Below are 13,412 nucleotides of genomic sequence, written 5' to 3' on the forward strand. Positions count from 1 at the left end.
TTTAATTTTGTTATCTATTTATTTTTTTAGTTAAGGGTATTTATGATATTTTATGCATATTTTAATAATTTGATGCTAAGTTAAATAATGTTCAATTATGTTAAAGTCTAATTTTTTTATTGGAGTGGTTATTATTTATAGATATAAATAAATAGTTTTTAAAAATGGTAGAATATATGAAAAAATAAAATTTGGAGTTGTTATGTGTATGAATGTAGAATGAGTGGTGGAGATGCACTTATTACCCTACATAAACCTTGACTTTTAGTATGAGAACATGAGAATAAAGTTCTAATAATGCTAATCAAACAATTATATTCATCGGTTTCATTATATTAACTATAATTATTATAAACAATCCTAATGTTGCACTCGTAGTCATACAAGGTCCAACAAGAGTTGAGATTCTATTTCTCTTTTACTATATAATAGCTTGTAACACCCAGTATTTTTAAATATTAATCAAAGAATTATATGATATTAAGTGTGATTGGAATAGATTTAGATGAAGTTTGAAAAATTTTTTTTTTAAAAGTGAACAGTAAGTCAGTGTAAATAGTAATTCTGACAAGAATAGTACTTAAAATTTTTTTTCAAAATTTTACCTATAAATAAGGGGTCTTGCACGAAATTTTCTATTCTTTACACTTCTTAAAGGTTCTAGAAAAACCAAAGGTCATATACTAACATTTTCTCTCATACTAAACCCTCTTAAACTTATATTTCTCTTCAAATTTGGGATTATACGTTCATTCTAAGCGATTCGAAGTAAGTTTTTCTAAGTTTGAATTTAGATTTACCGTTCATTTCTCTTCATCTCAAGTTTCTTATAAATATCTTATGATTTTTAGGATAAACTTTGATTTTAAAGCAAAATCTTCGGTTAAATCTTTGAAAAATTCTTATCTTAAAGTTAGGAATGGAAACAGGCTAGGTCAAGTCAGGCTTTACTTTAAACAAGCTTGATCTGTAACATAATTATTAAGCATAAACCTGGTCTGTTACCTGTTAAAGGTTTTATTTTCAGTCTGGCCTAACCTAAAGCCTCTTAATAAAGCTATTACAAAAAAAAATCTTCATATTAATGAAAATATAAATATTTTATAATCAAATTAGTTTATATATTTTTTTTACTTTTCATTTGTGTTATTGATAATTATTAAATAATTGTAATAATTTTATATAATTTTATAAATAATTTTTAAAATATTATTAAGTACTAATTATAAATGTTTCATATTAAATAAATTTTTATTTATATTTTTTTATTTTTAAAAATTATTAAATTATTAAAAAATTTAGTTTTTTTTAGGATCATATTTTATTTGTTTAAAAATATCTTATATTTAATTAATAAAGTCATAGTAAACACATAAAATTAATCAAAAAAATAACATTCACACAATTTATTGAATCAGCTGAAAGAAAATTATTATATTTTAAAAAATAAATATATTTAAATTTAATATACTATGTATATATATATTGACAATAATAATAATTATTAAATTAAAATAAAAATAAAATAATTACAAAATATTTAATTTTATTTATTTCATTAATTTGTTATTTTAAATTAACAAATACACATAAAATTAACAACACTATAATATTAATATAATATAAAAAAATATCACTGATACAATAAATTAAAATATATATTCATATATAAAATATAAATAGATAAATTATCTAATAATTTAATTTTTTATTTATGTAAATATTTATAAATTATTGAATTTCAAATGTATGTTAATAACTATAATAAAAGTATTAAAGATTTTATTTATTTTTATATGATAATTATATTTTATTTGTGTAAAGACATCTTATATTTAATAAATAAAATCACAGTAAACACATAAAATTGATAACAAAAAATAATACTTACCAAATTTCTTGAATCATCTAAAAGAAAATTATTATATTTAAAAACATAAATAAATAGTTATTGTAAAAATTATAGATAAAAAATATTTATATTATAAAATTCAAGGATGCAGAAAAATAACATATGAGCATAGTAAGAATTAATAAAATTTATATTTAAATTAAAATAACTTATATTTTTAAACTTTTATCTTAATCAAAAAATATGTAATAAAACTTTATATATATATATAATGACAACAATAATAACTATTAAATTAAAAAAATAATTATAAAATATTTAATTTTATTAATTTTTATTTTAAATTAACAAATATACATAAAATTAACTATACTATAACATTAATATAATATAAAAAGTATTACTGATACAATACATTATAATATATATATATATATATATATATATTATAAATTGATAAATTAATTAATAATTTAATTTTTTTCTTTATACTTTTTTAAATATTTATTAGTTATTAAATTTTGAATATATATTAACAACTATATTTTTTTTTAAAAAATCTATTTACATCTATGTCAAATTCATGAAAAATAATTATTTAAAATTTTACATATTTATATTTAGATATGTTGTTGTGTGTTATGTATCTGGTATGTAAAATTTTTTTATAGGTAGCTTTACTCAAAATATTTATACTAATAAAAATAAAATACATATTAAGTTATAAAAAATCTATATTATTATATATAATTTCTTTAAAATTATATTATTTACTATATGGTCTTATATATATATATATATATTATATGAAATTTTTTATTTTATTTTTTATCATTTTTTTATAAAATTTTAGTTTCAAATAAAATATAATTCATATTTAAAGAATTTTTATTTATTATAAAGAAAAATAATTAAACATAATATATTAATATAATATTATCATTTTATTTTTTAATTTTATTTTGTTTAATTTTGATTACATCTTATTCCTATTAAAAAATTTAACCACTCTTTAGCTTATTTTTAAATGTAACAAATATGATAATTTATTATTAAATAAATTTATTATTTAAAAAGTGTAATCATGTATAAATATTTTAATTTTTAATAGAATATAATTTTTATTTATTATAATTATAAATAAAAAGAATTATAACATAATATATTTATTTAATATAACAAAATTAAAATATATTATTAAATAACTTTATTAGATATACTAAAAAAGTTCATACTTGTTCTAACAAGTGGTATCAGAGCCCGGATCCCCAGGTAGTGCCACATAGATGTGGATGTGGGTGTGCACGGTCCTAAGTAGGGCCTGGTGCGGCGAGGCCAGGAACGGGCAAGGGTGCCTCTAAGGTGGGCTCTAGTGTTAGAGGCCCGATGTTAGAGGACTTCGTTCGATGGGGAGATTGTTGGGATGTGCGAACAAAGTTCCCACATTGACTAGAATCGGAGAAGATCAAGGGCATATAAGTATGATAGATCTCCATTAGTATGAGGCCTTTCGGATGATGTCCAAAAACAAAACCATGAGGGCTTAGGCCCAAAGTGGACAATATCATATTAGTGTAAAAATAGATACAGTTCTGATTTAAAAATAAGAGTAAACATAATAAAAATGATGATAGATTGAAACTTTTGATCAAACTTACAATATTGTAGTACAAAACTTCTTGTAAACTTCTCAAATAGACGTCAAGACTATTACAATGAAAGAGTTTTCTTAAGGATATTGGGGTTGATAGTTTTTCTCGTCCTTTCAAATGAGCTTGAGCTTACAATTTATAGTAAGAAAAATTACTATTCTAGGATTCCAAATAATAATTTCTCCTTTTGTCATTTCTTCTTTATGTCAAGTCTTTTGTCAAATCTCTTTTTTCTTTATGTCATATCTTCTTTTTCTTTTGTCTTTTTCTTCTTTTCCTTTTGTCAAGTCTATCATCTTTTGTTACTATAGAGAGATTCCATAGCAGTCGTCTTCATTGTCAAAATAGCCGTAGTCATCATCTCTGGCTGGACTGAGGCTTCTTCTGTTGTCTTTGTTAAAGGATATACTTGTAACCTCTGGAGATATGGTTTAAATGATCTTTTTGAATTCTTCTTCACTTCCGGCTGTACTTAGGCTAGCCAGAAATCTTGCTTTCTGTTGTAGAAAGGCCTGCTTTTGTTTATCCTTTATCATATTTTCATTCAATGGAGGATGTTGAACATTATTTTGTATCCATTGCATAATTTTTTCGGTGGTTAATAAATCTGGATCAAAATTAATCCACCACTTAACTTTTATGGTTCTAATTAACAATTGTATTGAGGCATTATACTCCAGTTTGGCTGAATCATATTGCCATATCATAATCCATGAGATACCTTGTGAAGCTATGAAAGAAATGAATTTGTATGGTTCTTGAAAATTGACTTTCTGTTGAAAATAGGCTAAGGCAATCTGAGCTCTTTCTGGTAAAATCTGTTTAACTGGCCCAAAGTTATGGAACCAAGCTGAAAACCATTTTGGAAAATATAAGGAAATCCCTTTCCTGAACCAAATGAACCAGGAATGGGTGTCTGGTCGAAGAAATAGAAATTTCTCCCATGCTTTTATATAATCAAAGTAATTATATTGTGGAGGCTGATATTCTATTGTAAATTTTCGATAAGAATATAAGTGTTGTCCCCACTCTTTCGGAGTGAGTATTTGACAAATTTTGAATTTTGAAAAAATAATTTCTTTTTTCTCATTTCTCTTATGAGTTAATTCTATTGATTTTGAATCAATAAGGATTAGCTCATAAAATTCCCTTTTTTGTTCTGATGATGAGGGAACTACATGAGAATCTTGAGGGAATACTCTTTTTGCTATTTCAGAACGGTTTAATTTAAACCATTCTGATTCTATTTCCATTATAGGAAGGCCGTAAGGTTTTTCAAAATACTCTGGAGTCTTATCAGTTATTGTGGGTCTTTTGTAGGCAGATTCTGCCCATGATGGTAATTTTCTGGTTTGGGTAGTGGCTGTCTAGGAATTTTGTCCTGGTTTGGCTAAAACTGTATATTGTTTGGTTAATTCTAGTGGTTGGATCTGAGCATTATTTTGTAATACCTGTAAGCAAGTCATTGGTTTTTTACCTTTGTCTCTGGTGGGAGTTTTTGGTATTTCTGGTTCACTCTTTTTTGGTAGGGCATAATCAGCGCTAGTCATTTTTGACATTTTTCCTGTAAAAATTCTCTTGTTAAATAATCTGGTAAAAATTATTTTCACCTTTTATATGTTGTATTTCAAAATCAAAGTTAGATAATAATGCTTACCATCTAGCACAAATATGTTTTGAAACTAAATTTTGAACATCTTTTTGTAAAACAGAAGGAGCTGCTTTGCAGTTCGTTCTTACTAAAAATATTTTGTTGAATAAATCATCTTGAAATTTGTGTATGCATAAAACAATGCTTAAAATTTTCTTTTTGACATTATAATACTTTTGTTGTGCAGGATGCCATATTCCAGAATAATACCTTATTACTTGTTCTATTGTAGATTCTGGTAACTTTTGTTTTAATATCTCCCCATACCCTAGGTCTGAGGCATCTGTTTCTACTATTAGAGAAGTTGAAGGATCTGGTATCCCAAGACAAGGAAGACTTTTGACCAATATTTTTACTTGTTGGACTATTTTTGTCATTTCTTCATCCCATGGTTGGGGATTTTTCCTAAGTCGTTTATATAAATGGGCACATATTGTTTTAATATTTGGTAAAAAGTCTGCTGCATAATTTAAACATCCTAAGAACCTTTGTAATTGAGTTTTGTCTTTTAACTGATCTGGGAATTTATCCGCAAATTTTATGGACCTTTGTATTGGTGTTATTGTACCTTGATAAATATTGAATCCTAAAAATCTAATTTTATCTTGACAAATTTTTATTTTCTTGGCTGAAACACATAATCCGTTTTGTTTAATTAATTCTATAAATTTATTTAAATGTTGTATATATTGATTAATTCCTTTTGAAAAAATTAATACATCGTCTAGATAGACTATTGAGAAATTCATATATAGATAAAATATATTGTTCATAATTTCTTGAAATTTACTTGGAGCATTTTTTAATCCTTGAGGCATTACATTCCATTCAAAATGCCCAAATGGTACTACAAAAGCTGTCTTGTACCTATCTTGTTCTTTTACAGATATTTGGTAATATCCAGATTTCATATCAAATTTTAAAAATATATTGGCATTAATCAATCTTTTAATTAAATCTTGTTTATTAGGTATAAGATATCTAATCTATTTTAATACCTTATTAAGAGGTTTATAATTTATTACTAATCTTGGAGCTCCTCTTTCTTATTCTGAGGCCTTATTTACATAAAACTCAGTACAACTCCAATGTGATTTTGAAGGTCTAATTAATCCTTTTTCTAGATATTCTTGTAATTCTTGTTTGCAAAATTTTAATTGTTCTTCATTCATTTGTATTGGTCTAGCTTTTGTAGGTATATTTGTTTCATCAAACCCTTCTTCATATGGTAATTCTATTTCATATTTCTTTCTATGGTGAAATGCTATAGGATTTAAATTACAAATTTCTTTTGTAATTCTTGTTTCAAAATCTTGTATAATCTTTTTAATTTTTTCATTCTTTAATTGTTCTTCAATTCTCTTATATTCTATTTCTTTATTTATAAAATTAATTTGTTTTTGTTTTCTTTCTATTTGGTTTATTTTGGTTATTGATGCTTCTTGTACTAAATTTAATTCTCTAATCTTTGGGGGTTGTAAAAATTCAAATTTTATTTCCTTATCTGGTATTACTTTACTTATTATTCCTGTACTATTTATTTCACAAGGGTACGTAATGTTAAAAATGGAGTTCCTAAAATCATTTTGTTTCCTATGTTTTTTACTAATATAAATGATGTAGTAAAACATATTTTATTTTTGCAGATTTTTCCTTTTGAAAGTTTATAATTTATATTTAATTTATTACCTCCAGCTGCTGATAATTGTTCGGTAGTTTTTTTATAATATTTTGTAGGTATTATTTCTTCTTGTATACAATTAACATCTGCCCCTGAGTCTATTAATGCTATTAAATTGAATTTTTCTTGTTCTACAATTAATGTAATTTCACACCACCATTTGTGTGAAGTTATAAGTATTAATAATTCTAAATTAAATATGTCTGGTTGATCTTTTTCGCCTGATGTACTAGTTTGATTTTCTTGTGCCCTTAAGATTTCTTTTCCTTCTAAAGATAATAATCTTATTTCTAAATCTTTTTGATATTCTTTTAATTCTTTTATTTCTATCTTTAAATTTACTATTTCTTTTTGTAAATCTTTTATAGTTGTTTGTTGACAAAGGTTTTAAATCTATTAAATACTTCTGCCATTTCTATTGGTTTTATTTCTACTTCTCTTGGTTCTTCTCTAATAACGAATTCATTTAATTTTTTAATAAATTCTATTTTTAGAGGTCCTTCTTTTAATCCTTCTATTATTGTTATTAAAGACTGAGTCTGATCTCTGGCTATAGTGTTTACTTGTGGGGTTTTGCAATCATTACAATCACATAACCCTGGTCCTAAACAAAATTCTTGTTCTTCCTCAGATTCTTCTGAGGTATTATCTAATTGATAAATTTTATTTTCTTGTGTATTTTCGTTTTCAAATTCTTGGTCTGAGAATTCTGGTTCTGGTTCAGAGTTTATTAAAACTGAATAAAGAACTTGTTTAAGTTCTTCACTTTCAATAGAGTTGATTCTCTTTTCAACTCTACATTTATCAGCACGGTGTCCGAATTTTCTGCACTTCCAACAGTTTCCTTTAAATTGATTATTATTATTATTATTGTTTTGTTGTTTAGGAATATTCTTTTTATATGGTTTTTTATAGATACTTTTTTTATATGGTTTCTTTTAAGGATTAGGAGAATTTTGGCTTTGTTTTCTTTTATGTGTTTTTCTAACTATTCTACTAGGAGCTTGTATGGGTCCTATTCCATATTGTGCGCAAAAGCTTCCTAATTCAGCTTTTCCTATTATTTCTTGTTTTCTAATTTGATTTTGTAATTTTATATCTCCACATATTTTTATTCCTAAATCTATTATAAAACCATGTAATTGTCCTAAGGTTAATGTTCTATAATCTATATGTTCTCCTAGTCTAGTTTTAATGTTTTCTATGACCTTAACTGCAAATAATGAAGGAAGGCCACAAATAAATCTTTCTTTCCAGTAAGATTCATTGGCATCTTCTAACATCATTACTTTTGACATAAACATGTCCCTATACCACACATAATCAGACATAGTAGGACATCTAAGTTTATATAATTGTTCTCTTACTCTTTCTCTAAATACTATAGGATCTCCTGTAAAATGTAATAATATTGTATATATGAGTGTTACAACAACATCTTGTTCATTATTTTCTTATTTGACATGTTCTAATATAAATTCTTTGTCTGCAGGGGTTATATAATTATCCCACCAACCTCTTAATTGCCCAATGAAGCCTTGTACAATAGCTTCAGCTGTTACTCTATCAGAGGCATTTTTCATTTTGTAGGCAGTAGCTGCCATAGCCATTTGTTGTGTAATGTCAAAAATTTGTTGTTCAGAGGCACCATCAATGTTCCATTCTACAATATCATTACGTCCATAGGAATTTTGTACAAAATGTGGTCTGTTTTCTAAGGCAACATCTGGTAGTGATGGTCTTTTGTAATAATGTTTTATTTTTGGATGTTCATAAATCTTATTAATTTCTAAAGTATTTATTGTTTGTTTATCTAAACTTAGTTTAGCTATTTTTGTCTTTATTTCTTCTATATTTAACTCAAGTCCAGATTTTTTCCCTAATTCTTTCATGGCTTGAGCTGACATAGTAGTAATAGGATATATTGATTTATCTAAATAATGTAATTTTTTAATATTATTGTTATTACTGGAATTTTCTTTATTATTTTCTATCCTATTTAATTGGTTTGTTATTAAATTTATTATTGTATTAGAATAATTTAATTGTTGATGTATCTTATTTATATCTTTTTTGTTTATTGGTTCGTTATTTTCATTAGTCTTTTTGTAAGGACTAGCCTCTACTTCTTCACTCTCAACTTGTACTTTTATTTGTTCTAAAGGAGGATATTCTGAATCTATTATCTTTCCTGTGGTAGTTTTCCATATATTTTTAATTTTTTGTAAAGGATTTATTTCTTTGTTAAATAGATAATTTATATTATTTTGAATAGAATATTTTTCCATCCAAGGGAAAAAATAAGTATTTATTTGTATTTTTTCTAAATATTTATAAAATATTTCTCTAATTTCTATCCTTTATTGTTGACTAAATGTTTCTATTAGCCAGGTTTTTCTATCTATATTATGTTCTCCATCTATGTCTTCTTTAATCCAATTTTTATCTATAATAAAAGGTTCTATTTTCTCTATTGTATTTAAAACTTGAGAAGATGTTGGACTATAATTTATTTCTGAGTTTTGGTCATAAACTGGGATAGAAACTTCAGGTCTGATTATGTTATCTATTTTGGTTAAATCTATGTCTACTGTTGATCCGCTAATAGAGTGTCTTGAGGGTTCTCTAACAGTGGATGGTTGTGTGATACGAATTGATCTAGACCTATTCATTCTTAGTCTAAACCTTTCTAGTTCTTCTATTATATCCCTTATTTCTGTATTTTCTTGTTTAATAGAAGAGGGTTCTTCAAAAACCCATTCCTCTGGTATTATTAATTGATCATGTCTTAATCTTTCGGATACTTGTACTAAACTTCTATTTAAATTAGCCTGTATAACTACTGTTTCGTCTCTATTGATTTGTCTATTGGCTTTAAATCCATACAATTTTTTAGTAATTTTGTAATAAACTCTATAGATCACATGAAATGGATCGAATGAGTCATCTACAATATCTTCTTTTATTTTTGTAAATATTTTTATAGCTTTAGATGTTTTCTCATTATCTAAAGACATTAATATATTAGGGTAACAGTTAAAGAAAACTGGCCCATCATGTAGATTACTTTCTAAGGCTGCTATTATGGAATCACTTTTACTGTATAATTTCATATCTCTTAATAGTACAAGTATAGGGAGATCTACTCCTAACTTAAAATTTGGTTTTACTGCTAATTGGATTAACCCTATATGAATAAATTTAAAACCTTGTTGTCTATGGTTTTGTATAAGTTGATCTTCTAAAAGTTGAATTGCATCTTTTAATCTTGTTCTAGGATAAGAATATTCTATTTTATGAATTTGTTCATGATTATTTTTAAATGACCATACAGATCTATCCTTATATACCTCTTTTTCTTTAATTAAAGGTATTGACCAATCATGTAAAGATTTTTCAATATCATCTATGGTAATTTGTTGTGGTGTTGTAGAAGAAGAAGAAGTTATTTGTGAAGAGGAAGAATTTTCATCTTCTGCTCTCATTACTCTTGTAACTATCTCTTTGTTTCTACCTAGAGCTAAATTACTCATTGTTCTTAATAAATTCGCCATCTTGAATCCTAAAGGCTACGGGAACACCCAAGCTTACCAACGGTTTCACTGCCTACACACAGGACTTACTACCGGGAACATCTTCCATGCTTACCAACGTACACACAACTCTCACTGCTACCCATTTGGATTCTAAATAATAAACTTATATTGAACAAGTTATAATCAACTCAAGATATAGCAAAAAGAAGATTACAAGATTAATGATATGCATATGATTAAAATTCAAGCTCTTGACAAAACCTTCAAATCTTTCTTATTTTCGTTGATATCTAAAAGGAGCATTTTCCTTTCAAAACAATTTTGAGTTTGTTGTAGAAGTTTTCTAAATTCTCTTATTTTTCTTCTAATATCAACAGGATGAAAGAATTCACATTCTCCATAATCGTTCTGATTTCAAGAGGGGGAAGAGGGATTATAAATTTTTTTATGCCATATGAAATAATAATGCCTTTCTATATTTATAAATTTTATAAGAGAAATAGAATATAAGAGAATTGAAGAACAATTAAAGAATGAAAAAATTAAAAAGATTATACAAGATTTTGAAAAAAGAATTACAAAAAAAAATTGTAATATAAATCCTATAGCATTTCACCATAGAAAGAAATATGAAATAGAATTACCATATGAAGAAGGGTTTGATGAAACAAATATACCTACAAAAGCTAGACCAATACAAATGAACGAAAAACAATTAAAGTTTTGTAAACAAGAATTACAAGAGTATTTAGAAAAAGGATTAATCCGACCTTCAAAATCACCTTGGAGTTATACTGGGTTTTATGTAAATAAGGCCTCAGAACAAGAAAGAGGAGCTCCAAGATTAGTAATAAATTATAAACCTCTTAATAAGGTATTAAAATGGATTAGATATCCTATACCTAAGAAACAAGATTTAATTAAAAGATTGATTAATGTCAATATATTTTCAAAATTTGATATAAAATCCGGATATTACCAAATATCTGTAAAAGAACAAGATAGGTACAAGACAGCTTTTGTAGTACCATTTGGGCATTTTGAATGGAATGTATGCTTCAAGGATTAAAAAATGATCCAAGTGAATTTCAAGAAATTATAAACAACATATTTTATCCATATATGAATTTCTCAACAGTCTATCTAGACGATGTATTAATTTTTTCAAAAGGAATTAATGAACATATACAACATTTAAATAAATTTATAGAATTAATTAAACAAAACATATTATGTGTTTCAGCCAAGAAAATAAAAAATTTTGAAGATAGTATTAGATTCTTAGAATTCAATATTTATCAAGGTACAATAACACCAATACAAAGGTCCATAGAATTTGTGGATAAATTCCCAGATCAGTTAATAGATAAAACTCAATTACAAAGGTTCTTAGGATATTTAAATTATGTAGCAGACTTTTTACCAAATATTAGAACAATATGTGCCCCTTTATATAAACGACTTAGGAAAAATCCCCAACCATGGGATGAAGAAATGACAAAAATAGTCCAACAAGTAAAAATATTGGTCAAAAGTCTTCCTTGTCTTGGGATATCAGATCCTTCAGCTTCTCTAATAGTAGAAACAGATGCCTCAGACCTAGGGTATGGGGAGATATCAAAACAAAAGTTACCAGAATCTACAATAGAACAAGTAATAAGGTATTATTCTGGAATATGGCATCCTGCACAACAAAAGTATTCTACTGTCAAAAAGGAAATTTTAAGCATTGTTTTATGCATACAAAAATTTCAAGATGATTTATTCAACAAAAGATTTTTAGTAAGAACGGACTGCAAAGCATCTCCTTCTGTTTTACAAAAAGATGTTTAAAATTTAGTTTCAAAACATATTTTTGCTAGATGGCAAGCATTATTATCTAACTTTGATTTTGAAATACAACATATAAAAGGCGAAAAGAATTTTTTACCAGATTATTTAACAAGAGAATTTTTACAGGAAAGATGTAAAAAATGACTAGCGTTGATTATGCCCTACCAAAAAAGAGTGAACCAGAAATACCAAAAACTCCCACCAGAGACAAAGGTAAAAAACCAATGACTTGCTTACAGGTATTACAAAATAAAGCTCAGATCCAACCACTAGAATTAACCAAACAATATACAGTTTTAGCCAAACCAGGACAAAATTCCTAGACAGCCACTACCCAAACCAGAAAATTACCATCATGGGCAGAATCTGCCTACAAAAGACCCACAATAACTGATAAGACTCCAGAGTATTTTGAAAAACCATACAGCCTTCCTATAATGGAAATAGAATCAGAATGGTTTAAATTAAACCGTTCTGAAATAGCAAAAAGAGTATTCCCTCAAGATTGTCATGTAGTTCCCTCATCATCAGAACAAAAAAGGAAATTTTATGAGCTAATCCTTATTGATTCAAAATCAATATAATTAACTCATAAGAGAAATGAGAAAAAAGAAATTATTTTTTCAAAATGGATTTCAGCTTGGTTCTATAACTTTGGGCCAGTAAAACATATTTTACCAGAAAGAGCTCACATTGCCTTAGCCCATTTTCAAGAAAAAGTCAATTTTTAAGAACCATACAAATTCATTTCTTTCATAGCTTCACAAGGTATCTCATGGATTATGATATGGCAATATGATTCAGCCAAATTGGAGTATGATGCCTCAATACAATTGTTAATTAGAACCATAAAAGTTAAGTGGTGGATTAATTTTGATCCAGATTTATTAACCACCGAAAAAATTATGCAATGGATACAAAATAATGTTCAACATCCTCCATTGAATGAAAATATGATAAAGGATAAACAAAAGCAGGCCTTTCTACAACAGAAAGCAAGATTTCTGGCTAACCTAAGTACAGCCGGAAGTGAAGAAGAATTCAAAAAGATCATTGAAACCATATCTCCAGAGGTTACAAGTATATCCTCTGACAAAGACAACAGAAGAAGCCTCAGTCCAGCCGGAGATAATGACTACGGCTATAATGTAACAAATATGATAATTTATTATTAAATAAATTTATTATTTAAAAAGTGTAATCATGT

This window comes from Abrus precatorius, unplaced genomic scaffold (assembly GCF_003935025.1).
Source record: "Abrus precatorius isolate BTA unplaced genomic scaffold, Abrus_2018 Scaffold2, whole genome shotgun sequence".
Taxonomy (NCBI): domain Eukaryota; kingdom Viridiplantae; phylum Streptophyta; class Magnoliopsida; order Fabales; family Fabaceae; genus Abrus; species Abrus precatorius.